Here is a 13,292-nt window from a genome sequence, read left to right as displayed (position 1 = left end):
AAGGCAGAGAATTACAAAGTAATAAAATACAAGAGTATTTATTATAAAAAATGTTCTTCTAAATCCTTCTTTTAGAGATTTCTAAAGTAGAGATAGTATGCATTATGGATCGTATCTGAAGGCAACTACTGTTATAAGTTATTAGATTAACCTTCAAGTTAATTGATCTAGCAATCTATCATTTATGATCATAAGTCACGCAGTTTGGAGTGTAAGTCGTGCAAAACCATGTGAGAAATTGATGGGTTTATTAATTCATTAGTTTGTCTAATTAACTTATACCAGGAACCCTTAATTATATAGACAAAAATTATAACACCTATTCTCTTAAATTATGATTAGAAAGTATAAAAATGAAATAAAATATGTTTAAATTGACATAATAATTATAATATAAATATTAAAAAAGTGTAGTCTATTATAAAAGTCTTCCTTTAAACTTCTAAGTCCACATATAAATTAAATACGAAAATCAAGAAACAGTAAATATTATATATATATATATAAATATAATGTAGTTTTTTTTAATATATAATGGCATTTTACCATATTAATAACACATGTATGGTGGTTTATCTAAGTTGGTTTCTTAATAATAATAATAATAATAATAATAATAATAATAATGTAGAATATATAGAAAATAAATTAAATAACGACTAATTTATGATTATTACTGTGTTTATAGAAAATATATGAAAAATAGAAAAAGACAAAAGAAAATATAAAAAACATATAAAACCCTAAATTGACTATCTTAAATATACAATATATTTTATAACTCAAAAATATTTTTTGACAAGTTTGAAACAGTTGTCCCGATAAGTTTATGATCTGTTGCACAACTTGTTTTCTCCATATTTGTTTTCTTAAGTCTTAATTTTCTAGAAATCATCATATCTGTTTGTAGCAATTTATTACTTAATATTTCGTCCATATATGTTGATATTCACTAAGAAAATATTATTTTATTTATAAGAAGATTTTTCTTTAAATAAAATAATCTTTTCCTTTTTTAGACTTTGAGACTTTTTGTCAATTGATTAAAGAATATTTTGTAAAAAAATTTACTAACAAAAATCGTGGTATTGGTTAGCTGTGAAAAGAAAGATTAAAAAAAATGTAGTTTTCTTTTTTTGGAAAAGGAAACTTTGTGTAATAACGAAAAGATTTTCAATTTATTTTAAAATATTCTTTTCTTTTTCAAAGAAAATCAACTTTCTTCACTTAAATAATATTCTATGATATTTTAATCATTTACTGCATATCATGAGCTAAACTAGGAAATGATTAGAAATTCAATTGATCAAAAAATTCGTTCGAATTAATCTGGACTATCAGTCTATCCAGATACATTATCTGTTGGGTCAGTTTCCCAATCTGTATCAACAAAATCTGACATATTTGTAGAATTTTCTAAATAAATAATTTGTGCAATTCTCTCTTCGATTTTTGCAGATTTCGTGGACAGCTTTGAAACACCATTTCAACTATAAATAAAGGACTAAGCAGCCACAAATCCTTAACTCTTTCACTTCTCATTTTTTAATAATATTTGTATTTTTTAGAGAGTTCTTTTTGTGAAATTAAGAGTGAATACCTTAATCTAGTACCTAGGAGTTATGTATCTTCCTTTTGTTTTCATCTATTTCATGTAGAAATAGTTGTCATCCATTGATAATGAGTTCAACAATCTTTGGGAAAAGATTTTGCTAAGATTTTCTTCGGGAGCAAGAAAGCATTCATTAACCTTTGAAGGGAGTTAAAGAGCGTAGGTGTTTTATCAAGAAACTAGATTTTTGAAGGGTGTACAAAAGATTGCGGCATAAGTATAGAGAGAGTCTATTTATGTATAAGTCAATTGTGATTTTGTACTATGCGATATTTTACTAATCAGTTTAACCTCTAGGTGTGGCCCCATGGACTAGGCTTTCCGAACCATGTAAAAAATCTCTGGTGTAGATTTTTATTATACTCGTTTTTTATTTCTGTAATAATCTTTTCAAACAATTAGCTTAGTCGTTAGGTCAGATTCTAATTCTGCCAAAAAAACTTAATCAGTATTCCGCAATCTATTAAGTTGTTTAATTTAATTACTTGGTAAACATTAAAATACATAATTTCAATTGGTATGAGGGCGGGTCACTAAACTCTTAGTGAGATTTTGTGGTTTTCCGTTTGTTTTGTTTCTTGTGAAATATCTTTCTTCACAAAAGGTGGATCTATAACTCGCCCTCCATTGGTGAAAGATATTTCACAAGAAACAATATTGACAGGTTGGACACCACCTGTCGAGACAGATTCGAAATTCAGTAACACACAGGTAAAATCTGAACTTGAATAGTCTAATGAAGAAGATAAATCGTCAATCCATAATAATAAAGCTTTACATGAACTTTTTAATGGTGTTGGTGAGAGTTGTATAAAATTGATTTCATCTTATGAGTCTGCCAAAGATGCTTGGGATATGACAGTCAGTATCCCGTGATCCGTAAGGGGAAAAACTGGGTAAAGCTGTGCAATCCCACACCACCTGGGGAAGGTCAAGTGTGATGATTCTAAGACTGTGTAGGTATGGGACTACACAGTTGAAGAGGGTTTAAATGGATTGATGGGTACTACCTATATCAACAAGATGCATCTTCTTTTTGGTAGCCCATCACTTGAGAACTCCAAAGTTAAACGTGCTTGACCTGGAGTAATCTCAAGATGAGTGACCTCCTGAGAAGTTTTCCTGGGAAGCGTGCGAGTGAGGACAAAGCACGCTAGAAAGACTCGTGTTGGTTTGTAGGGACAGTCATCATTCCAGGAAGCAGTCATAGTGACGTGGGGCGTTACAAATGGTATCAGAGTCTTGACCCAGCCGGAAGTGTGGCCAATGGGGACGTCGGACCCCTAGGGGGGGGGTGATTGTGACAGTCAGTATCCCATGATCCATAAGGGGAAAGACCGGGTAAAGTTGTGCAATCCCACATCGCCTGCGGAAGGTCAAGTGTGATGATTCTAAGACTGTGTAGGTATAGAACTACACAGTTGAAGAGGGTTTAAATGGATTGATGGGTACTACCTATATCAACAAGATGCATCTTCTTTTTAGTAGCCCATCACTTGAGAACTCCAAAGTAAGCTTGCTTGACCTAGAGTAATCTCAAGATGGGTGACCTTCTAGGAAGTTTTCCTGTGAAGTGTGCGAGTGAGGACAAAGCACGCTGGAAAGACTCGCGTTGGTTTGTAGGGATAATTGTCATTCCAGGAAGTAGCCATAGTGACATGGGGCGTTACATGGGAAATCCTTCAAACTCAATTTGAAGGAACCGCTGATGTTAAGCGATCTAGGCTTGTAATGTTGACCACAAGATTTGAGAACATTCGCATGTCTTAAAAAGAAACCCTCACTGAATTTTATGAAGAATTGTCTGACATTGCTAATTAATATTTTTCTTTAGGACAAAAGTTGTATAAATCTGTTTTGGTTAAGAAAATTGTTAGATCTCTTCCTAACGGGTTTCAATACAAGATCACAGTCATTGAGGAGGTAAAAAACCTTAAAACCTTGAAAGTTGAGGAATTGATGGGATCTCTTCGAACTTTTGAACTTAATCAAAAGATCCGCCAACAAGAGAAACCAATTGCTGTGAAGGAGAAATTGATTGCTTTGAAATATTCCAAAGAGAAAATGGAAAGCTCAGATGAGGAATATGATGATGAAGTGATCTTGTCACCAAAAAGCTTTAAGAAGATTTTGAAAAAGATTGGTAATAAGAAAAACATGTCTAAATACTCCAAAGGAAATAATTTTTCCAAACCTTTTGAATCTACCAATAAAAAATGTATTCAATGAAGGGAGTGTGAAGGTTTTGGACATATTCAATCTGAATGTGCCAATACCTTGAAGAAAAATAAGAAGGTCATGGCAGCCACTTGGAGTGACCAGGACTCTAAAAGTAGTGATGAGGAAGAAAATTCTAATCTTGCCTTAACTTTTGTTTTTTCTAGCTTACCTTTTTCTATGCAGATGAATACGAACCTTGTCTGTTTAAATAATACTATTTCAGCAGATGAGAGTTCCCATGGTGATTCAGATGAATCTGATTTGGATGAGGATTCCTTGAAAGAATCATACGAAAACATGTATGATCAATGGTTGAAAGTGTGTTCAAATAATCGTTTGATGGAAAACAATAATAAAGTTCTTAAGAAGAGAAGTGAAGAACTTGACTCTATTGTAAAAAAATATGAAATTGATATTGTTGCTAAAGATTCTAAAATCAAACGTTTGTCTAATGAAGTTGATCAAATTGTGAAAAGTGTCAAAATGCTTAATCCTAGATGTATTATTTTGGATGATGTTCTGCTTGCAGGTCAAAAAGCTGGTTATTTTTCTGGGCTAGGATCAAATGGATCTAAACGTAAAGGAAAAACATTTTTTATTTCTGGAAATCTTCCCGTTGTTTCAACAATTGATCCTTTTGCAGGAACAACTTAGAATCATGTGGCCTCAACTTATTAATCTGTCACAATACATGAGAAACATACTAGAAATTTACAGAATAAAAAAATTGGTCATTTTTTTTTCCAATTTTCTATTTCTGTGGAGTGAAAGGTCATATCAAACCTAAATGTTTTACCTTGATGAATTTTCTTCAATAGAATTATTTTAATGATCATGGTAATTTGAGACAAATGCCATTGAAGAAAATGACACCACCTAAGAAAGTTTGGGTGAATAAAAATGAATTCAAATATCTTGTTGCCTTTACTTATCTTAGAACATGTGCTTTTAACTCTTGGTATTTTGATAGTGGTTGTTTTAGGCATATGACAAGTAACAAAAGCATACTCACTGACTTCAAGAATTTGAAAAATGGGGAAGTCACATTTGGAGATGGTAAGTCTTGTAAGGTACTTGGTAGTGGCACTCTAAATTATGAGGGACTACCAAAGTTGTAAGATGTTCTTTTGGTTGATGAACTTAAAACTAACTAAATTAGTATAAGTCAAATTTGTGGCCAAGGCTTGTTTGTAAATTTTTCTCATGATAATTGTTTTGTGCTTGACCAAGATGGAAATTGTGTGTTGAAGGGTTATAAATCTGTTGATAATTGTTACTCATCATCTCAATCACACACTTGTCACACAAACACAAGGAGTGATACTAATTTGTGTCATGAAAAACATGGTCATGTGAATTTTGAAGATTTGAGAAAAATTGGAAGTATGGGTTCTATTCATGGAGTGCCAAAATTGGGTAAACATTCTTCTGGTAAGTGTGAACCATGTCAATTAAGAAAACATTTAAAAATTTCTCATAAAAAATGTTTTTGTGTTGATGGTGTGTCTCGATGCACAAGGGAACTTGTTGAAAATAAAACTTTGGTCTTAGAATATGTTGAGATTGCCAAACAAATTGTAGATATTTTCACAAAATCCCTATATGCGGCCAAGTTTGATTCCCTCAGGAAATCCTTGGGGGTTTGTAATAATTAATTTTTTTTATCATTATTGTTTATTTCCATATCCTTGACATTGTGTTGCTCAAAAGTCGTCTTGTTCTTGTCCAAATTGTAAAAATTAGTTTTTAACATTATTTTACTCCTTGGTTAGTTTTTCTAGTTTATATATCATGCTTAGTGGTCTCGAAATATAGATATGTCTATCCATTTAATATTTTTATCAATCAATATGTGTATGTGGTGTGTGAGTATATAACATTTTTTATCTTGTCTCAGGCTCCATCTTAAGAATAGAGGTACCTGCATATGTGTGTGAAAGCAATCCATGAGTAAGTTAGAACTATGCAACTAAAATTATGTAGAAGATACTCTATCATGTGAAAAGGGCTACCATCGGTGTAGTGTGAAAGCGTCTAAAATGGGTACTTCATGCAACTTGCCAAAAGGCTAAAATTTTCCAGCAAAGGGAAATGTCTCATGCTTTCACATGCACACACATATCATGCTTTTATTTGTCTCACGAAAAATAGTTAGTTCAATCCCATGAAATAACAAGTTCAACAATCTTAGGGAGAAAATTTTGCTAAGACTTTCTTCAGGAGAAAGAAAGCATTTATCAACCTTTGAAGGGAGTTCAAGAGCGTTGATGTTTCATCAAGAAACTTGATTTTTTAAAGGTGTACAAAATCTTGCGGCATAAGAGCATTATGTATAAGTCAATTGTGATTTTGTACTATGTGATACTTTACTAATCAGTTTCATCTCTGGGCGTGGCCCCATAGACTAGGCTTTCCGAACCACTTAAAAAATCTCCGGTATTGATATTTTTTTTACACTCGTTTTTTTATTTATGTAATAACCAGTTCAAACAACTAGCTTAGTCGTCAAATTTTGATTATGTCAAAACAACTTAATCACTATTTTGCAATCTATTAAGTTGTTTAATTTAATCACTACTTGGTAAACATTAAAATACAAAATTTCAAAACATAAAAAAGAAATAAGAGAAACTTGGTATGCTTTCAAACAATAATAAACATGTAGGAGGACAAATAAAACAAAACAACAACAAAACAAAACTACCATACTAAGCCTATTTAACTTTTAAAAAGTATAGCATTATATCTATTGTAAGAAAGGAAATGAAAAAAAATGTAAGGATAAAATAGACATTATCTTCGCATTGTGATGACAATAACTACTTACTTAAATTAATACAGTAAACCCGTAATGAGACCTGCAAATTTCTTTTTAGAAGCTTCATTCGTTTGAAGACCATTGAGCTTCCAAAATGACTTTTATTTCACTAACCTTTTGGTAACCCAAACGTATAAAACAACAAAGAAAGAAGAGATTTTTTTTTTGTCTTCACTACCTCTTATAGCTTAGCTTTTCTCTTTTATTAATTGTATAGTGTTTGAGAGAGAGAACTAAGGAAACAATTTATATTTTTTATTTTTATTAACTTTAATGGAATATTATATATATTTAACTAAAATACCTTTAAAATCATTTAAAAAATATAATAAAATAAATATTTAATAATTATATTAATATATATTCAAATATTATAAAATATAATAATATTTAATAAAAAACCAGTTCATATAAACTTAAATATTATTAGAATAATAATATATAATAAAAAAATTTATATTTAATAATTTATATTAATATAAATTTAAATATTATAAAATATTATTATATTAATAATATATAATACGTAATTTTAATTTTTATAAAATTGGAATAATAAATATTCAGTAATTATATTAATATAAATTTAAATATTATAAAAAATTAACATTATAATAATATTTGATACAAAACTATATATTTATTAATTAGATTAATATAAATTCAAATATTATAAAATATATATTATTATTATAATAATAATATATAACTCATAATCTTAAATTTTATTAAAAAATTTATCATTTATATTTTGAAAGAAAACATATTACTCTTTTTATTACTTAATCTAACTTGTATAAATATATGTATATCCATATTAAATAACAATTGTTGACGCCGTTTTTTGTCAACTAAAAGGAAGAGTAATTAAGCAAAATAAATAATTCAGAATAAAGAAGAACCAGGATTTTTACATGGTTCAATAGTTAAATCTACCTAGTCCACGAGTCACTCTTATTAAGATGACCTGCGTAAAAGCCTAAAGGCGATTTCACAAAGTTTGCGTACAAAATTTGTTCATGAAACATATAAGTGATCAATCATAGGTATTTATAGATCAGGTTCAGATTCTCTTCCCGTGATTTTAGGGAAGTTACATAACAATAAATATATTTGAATTTGAAATATATTGAATCCACAACGAGTCAATTTGACTAAGCTAATATACAAATTAATTCCGTAAAAATAGGCTTTATTTACTCCAATGTGGCCGCCTGGCATCTTAAGGACACACTTTCGAGCCTACTGCCATGATCTTCATGCTAACACCTGAAATGTTGCCCGAGCCAACATCTATCAGCCTTTCGAGGTTAGCCTCTTGCAACAGTCTAGGCTTTTCGAGCTGACCCTCTAGTTTGAGCCAAAATGGTTGAATGACATTAGTAATATTAACACATATAATCGAACTTAATCAACCATTTCCTAAGCCTACATTTCGAGATAATTTATTTGTCTTGAAATTTGGGGTACAACATTTTCCCTCTCAAAAGTGTCTGCTCAAACCCAGAGAGAGAAACTTTCGAACTTCGTTATTCGAGAAACGTTCCCACCTACCACACTCGAGTGGGTATACGTGTCAGCTTGTGAATGGGTAAGCACAATATTCAAGTATTGTCCTTTACTGCCCACGTCTTTTCGCCTGCCTCATTACTGCCATTTTTTGAGATTGAATTTGATCCATTGGATCAAAAGTAAGAATAATCTGAGGGCTATAACTCTTTTAAGGTTTTTACCCCTTTCTATATAAACCCACTCACCAACTTTATTCTCCATTCTCAAGTTTTGCATGTTTTCTCTTCTAAAAAGAAAAAACCAAATGTTGTTTTATTATCTGTTCAACGAAGAATTTCCAAGGATCCCATTACATAGATTGCTGCAATCTTCATTGCGATTTCATCACCAACTTCCTTCATGTAAGTTTCTACAATCTTATCTCTATTTTTTTTGTCAAAAGCTTATCATTTTCCATTCTTGTTTTTTCTCTGATTTTGTAGTTCTTGAGGTGTTCTTGAGAATGTTGATAAAAAACATTATTTGATATGATTTTTATAAAGAATCTCCCATAAAAATTGTTTCTTTTTGGGTACTAGGCTATAGGTTGTAGGTTTCGTGTAGTCTAATAAATAAGGTATTAGAATTAGGATTTCTGTAACGTCCTGGATAACCAAGACCGTTACACTGTGTATTTGAAATAGTGCAAGACTTGCTAACCAATTCATTTGAATAAAAATGTGATCCTAAAGTCATAATCAGGTTAGGGTTACAAGATTTTGATCATAAACGATTAATTTTCGTTAAAATAGATGCTTGGTACATGGGATCCCAAAAATAGGATTTAAAAGATAATTTACAAACTCCCAAAAGTTATATACAATCGGTGGCCACTTTGATGGAAAAATATAAGTTTTAGGCTTCTGTCCCTGTACTCTCCCTCAGCCGAGGTGGACGAGCAGCTGACAATGTACTCCTCGCCCCCAGAGCTCTCCAACTCATGGTTGGTCCAACTTACCCTTGCCTTTACCTGCACCACGTAGCACCCGTGAGCCAAGGCCCAGTAAGAAAACCATAGCAATAATACATAATCAATGATGATAATCAATTAATTCACAAGACAGTTAACTAGATATTCAACAAGCCATAGCATCAAGCTAACAACAGTAAACATTTATATTAAAAAATTAATCTCAATCAACATGCAATACTCAGGGTCGACGCCCTTAGGCCGCACCCTTTGTTTAATCCATTGACTCCGGCTCGCTTAGGTCGAGCTAGTGTTTATCTAGCTGACCCCGGCTCATAGTGGCCGAGCCGCATCCTGTGCGCATATTATTAGCCCCCGGCTCTCTTAGGCCGTTAATTTTCATATGCCAAATCATTCATTTAGCCACACAATAAACATGTTCAAGTATTGGGAAACTTAGTCCTGTTACAACCACTCAAGGGTGCAGTTTTCTTACCTTTAATTCCAAACTTAAGTAATGGAATGGTCCCGAGCACGACCCTCAGCCCTGAGCCTTGGCGATAAACCTAGTCACAGTCCAATGGGTAATTGTTAACTTCCAATCCAAATAAATACTTAGGAGATAAAAACTAGCCTCTGGCACCTCAATTTCTACTAAACTGGGTAGTAAAAATTGTCCCGAGCGCCTAGGTTCGAACCCCTGAGCCTTACCAATTCTAAAAACCATTCTAAGGCTAAAATCCCTAGGCGTGTCGCGACTTGCCCCCAAGTCAGAGAGCAAGGACCCAAGCCAAAGGGGAGGCGGGCTGCGACTTGGCTTAGTGGGTCACGACACGCCCCCATCTTAGAGAACATCCCAGGGCCAGAAGGCCACATGCGCCGCGACGCCCCAAGGCTGGGTCGCGGCGCGTCCCCTTCGAGCCCAGAAAATCTGGGTTTTCTTCTCCTTCTTTCCAACCAAGAATCTAAAACCTTTAACCCACACCAACCTCCCAACCAAGGCTGACTTAGCTATGAAATTAGGGCTTTAATCACATACTTTAGACACAAAAAACCTTAACAATCATACCAAATCGGAACCCCAATTCAGACACAAGAATCATAACAATACATACTGAAGTTTCTATCCCAGATCATCAGCTATTTACTACCCAAAATCCAATCTAATTCCACACTCATGCAAACCTCAACCTCATTACAATAACTTAGCAAAAATTAAAAAAAAAACTTAATTAGAACTTTTACCTCCAATTGCAGTCCAATTCCCCAGCACTAACCCTGCATGATCCCAGCTTAAGCCTTCAAGCTCCCTAGCTGAATTCCCTGGGTTGATACTTCAATTCCTCAAGTTTTCCCCACATAATTTCCCCCAAGTTTTTCCTTGAACTTTAGAAATTTTCCCTAGGCTCCTTGAGAGAGAAGAATCGTGAGATGGGAAGAAAACAAGGACTGAAGGCTTCTACTTCTTTATGAGATAATCCTAATTGATTACTAAACATATCTCTTCTCCAATTAAAAGACCAAAATACCCTCTCTTAAACTACTTAGACACTTAATTGTTCTAAGGGTAAAATGGTCATTTACCATAGTTCCCGCTAATTCCTCAATTTTCCTAACATTTTCCCATAAATCTTGTCATTCCAAATAATTACCAATTATTTACTCAATGTCTAATAATTTCCAAATTATTCTCTAAATTCCCAAAAATACCCTTAGGCTTTCCCCCAAGCCGAGTATTAAACCCAGTTGTGACTATTTTGCCAATCCGCTCACTAGGACCGTCTCGAGCCATATGCTACAGATATATCCACATAAGAATGTGGTATCAACAATTTATCACATATAATCACATTTATGCCCTCAACATGCCAAAATTACAAATATGCCCTTATAAGCTAAAGAAGGGCCACATGCATATCTAATACTCATAAACATGCATATCACATATCCATATAATCATGCATGACACATAATCATGCATTAAATTATTTAATCACACATATACCAATTATTCCCTCTCAGCACACTAATCAAGGCCTTATTAGTGATTTTGGGTCGTTACAATTTCCCTTTTCTTTCTTTAACTCAAACCGATAAAAACTTCCTTTTGGGGTAACTGCTCATTTTTCCCACAAAATCACGATAGCTCAAAAAGGAAATTAACCACCTACTGTCGGTAGGTGCACCTCGTTATTTCGAGCCTATCCTGGCTCGAATTTTTGAGATAGAATGTTCTAATTATTCTCATTTGTGTTAAGTGAAGGGCTTCACCTTTTTTTTTATATTGTTAGATGTTGGGAATTTATGGTTTTACACTTTCTTAATCAACAATGCATAATAGGAAAAGTTCAATATTACAAACCCTAGATGCTAATCAAGAACCTTATTCAAAGTATGAATGCAAATCTTGATAATCAAATAACCATGTTCATGGTATGAATGCAATTTTCGAAAATCAAAGAACCATGTTTATTGTATGAATGCAAATCTTGAAAAAAAAAGGATTAAGTATTTAAATGTTTATATGATGAACTTAGAAACATTCAATCATCAGTACTAACAACATAAACACAATAGAATAACAAAATACAAAATTAGGGTTCAAGAGATACAACCATAGGTTTAGGTACTAAAAATTTCGGTCAAAAGTCAACCATTTCATTAAAAGAGTTTAACTTCTATACATGGGATCCCATCGCAGTTTAAAACAGTTACAAACCCAAAAATGAATACAAAAGCTGATATAGGTGGCAAAATCAGGGTCCAACCCTAGTTCCAACTGATAGCCTCGGTCATGGCAGACGAGCAGGCTGCATATGTACACTCTGCCCCTGAAGCTCTCCAACTCATGGATGTTCCAGCTTTTCCTTTCCTTTACCTACACCATTTAGCACCCATGAGTCAAGGCTCAACAAGAAAACATAAACATGCTTATAAGCAAAACATTATCAGATCGCAGATTCATAACTAGCATTCAAGCACTAATAACCCTACTCATGCATGCAATTAATTCAAAGAAGTGACTATAGAGTCAAACTAGAGCTTAGTGCCCATCTTTCATATAACCAGCCTTAGAGCTGGCCAAGCAGGGTTGATGCTTAACATTCTAGATGACCCTAGAGGTGTTCAAGCATATATCTTGCTTTCGGGTTGGCTTAACCCTATCGGCCAGCGTTCAGCACACTATTACCGCCCTCGACTTCTAAGCTGAGCCTTTAAACTCTTGACTCATAAGCCGAGTCCTTTAATCTTCAACTAATAAGTTGAGTCTTTCAACCATCGATTGATAAGTCGAGTCTCAAACCTTCGGCTAATAAGTCGAGTCTTAACCTTCGACTGATAAGTCGAGTCTTAACCTTCGACTGATAAGTCGAGTCTCTTAGAACCAGTTATACCCTTGACTATTAAGCCAAGCCCTTCATCAGATAACATAGATAAATCTTCATCTTATAAGATGAGCTTCCCCAATCAGATATACAAACCAACAATTATTACATAACATAGGTAAACACAACGCATTTGATATGTTTAATAAAAAATTCTCAATATAACGTTAATCTTGTACTATGATCGGGCCAAGCCCTAAACGTAGACCAGGTGCAGTTTTATTACCTCAGGTTCGAGTGTAGTGTATATTAAGAACGACCCTCAAGCATGATCCTGGTTCTGAGCCCCTAGCGATAACCTAGTCATAACCATAGTATAGAATCCCATCAATAATGAGTAGATAAAGGCTTTCAGATTGAGTCCTAGCCTTCAGGACGTCAAATTTTACTAAAATGGGTAGTAGGATTGATCCCGAGCCCTTAGGTTTGAGTTTCGCACTCAAAACCCTCACAGGGCCCAAAACCCCTTCAAGCGCTGCAGCTCAAAACAAAAGAGTCGCGGCCTGCCCTAAGTCACAGAGCCCAAGGCTCTCCTCTGCTTCCACATGCGCTGCGGCATGCCACTACAGGCATCGCGGCTCAAATGGACTGATAGCTCCTGCTTCTCCCTGTGTTCATGAGAGATGCGGCGCCCCAAGAACAGAGCCGTGACTTGAAATGAAAACCCAGGATTTTCCCCATTTTCCTCAAGCCAAATCCCTCTAAAATCCTATCAAAACATAGAAAAATCTTAAAAGTAATGTTCCCAATCGATTTAGCAGCTCAATTTCACAATAACCCAAGCCAAAGCTTGGC

The sequence above is a fragment of the Humulus lupulus genome, chromosome 6, assembly GCF_963169125.1.
Source record: "Humulus lupulus chromosome 6, drHumLupu1.1, whole genome shotgun sequence".
Lineage (NCBI taxonomy): Eukaryota > Viridiplantae > Streptophyta > Magnoliopsida > Rosales > Cannabaceae > Humulus > Humulus lupulus.
This window is presented reverse-complemented; position numbering follows the sequence as displayed.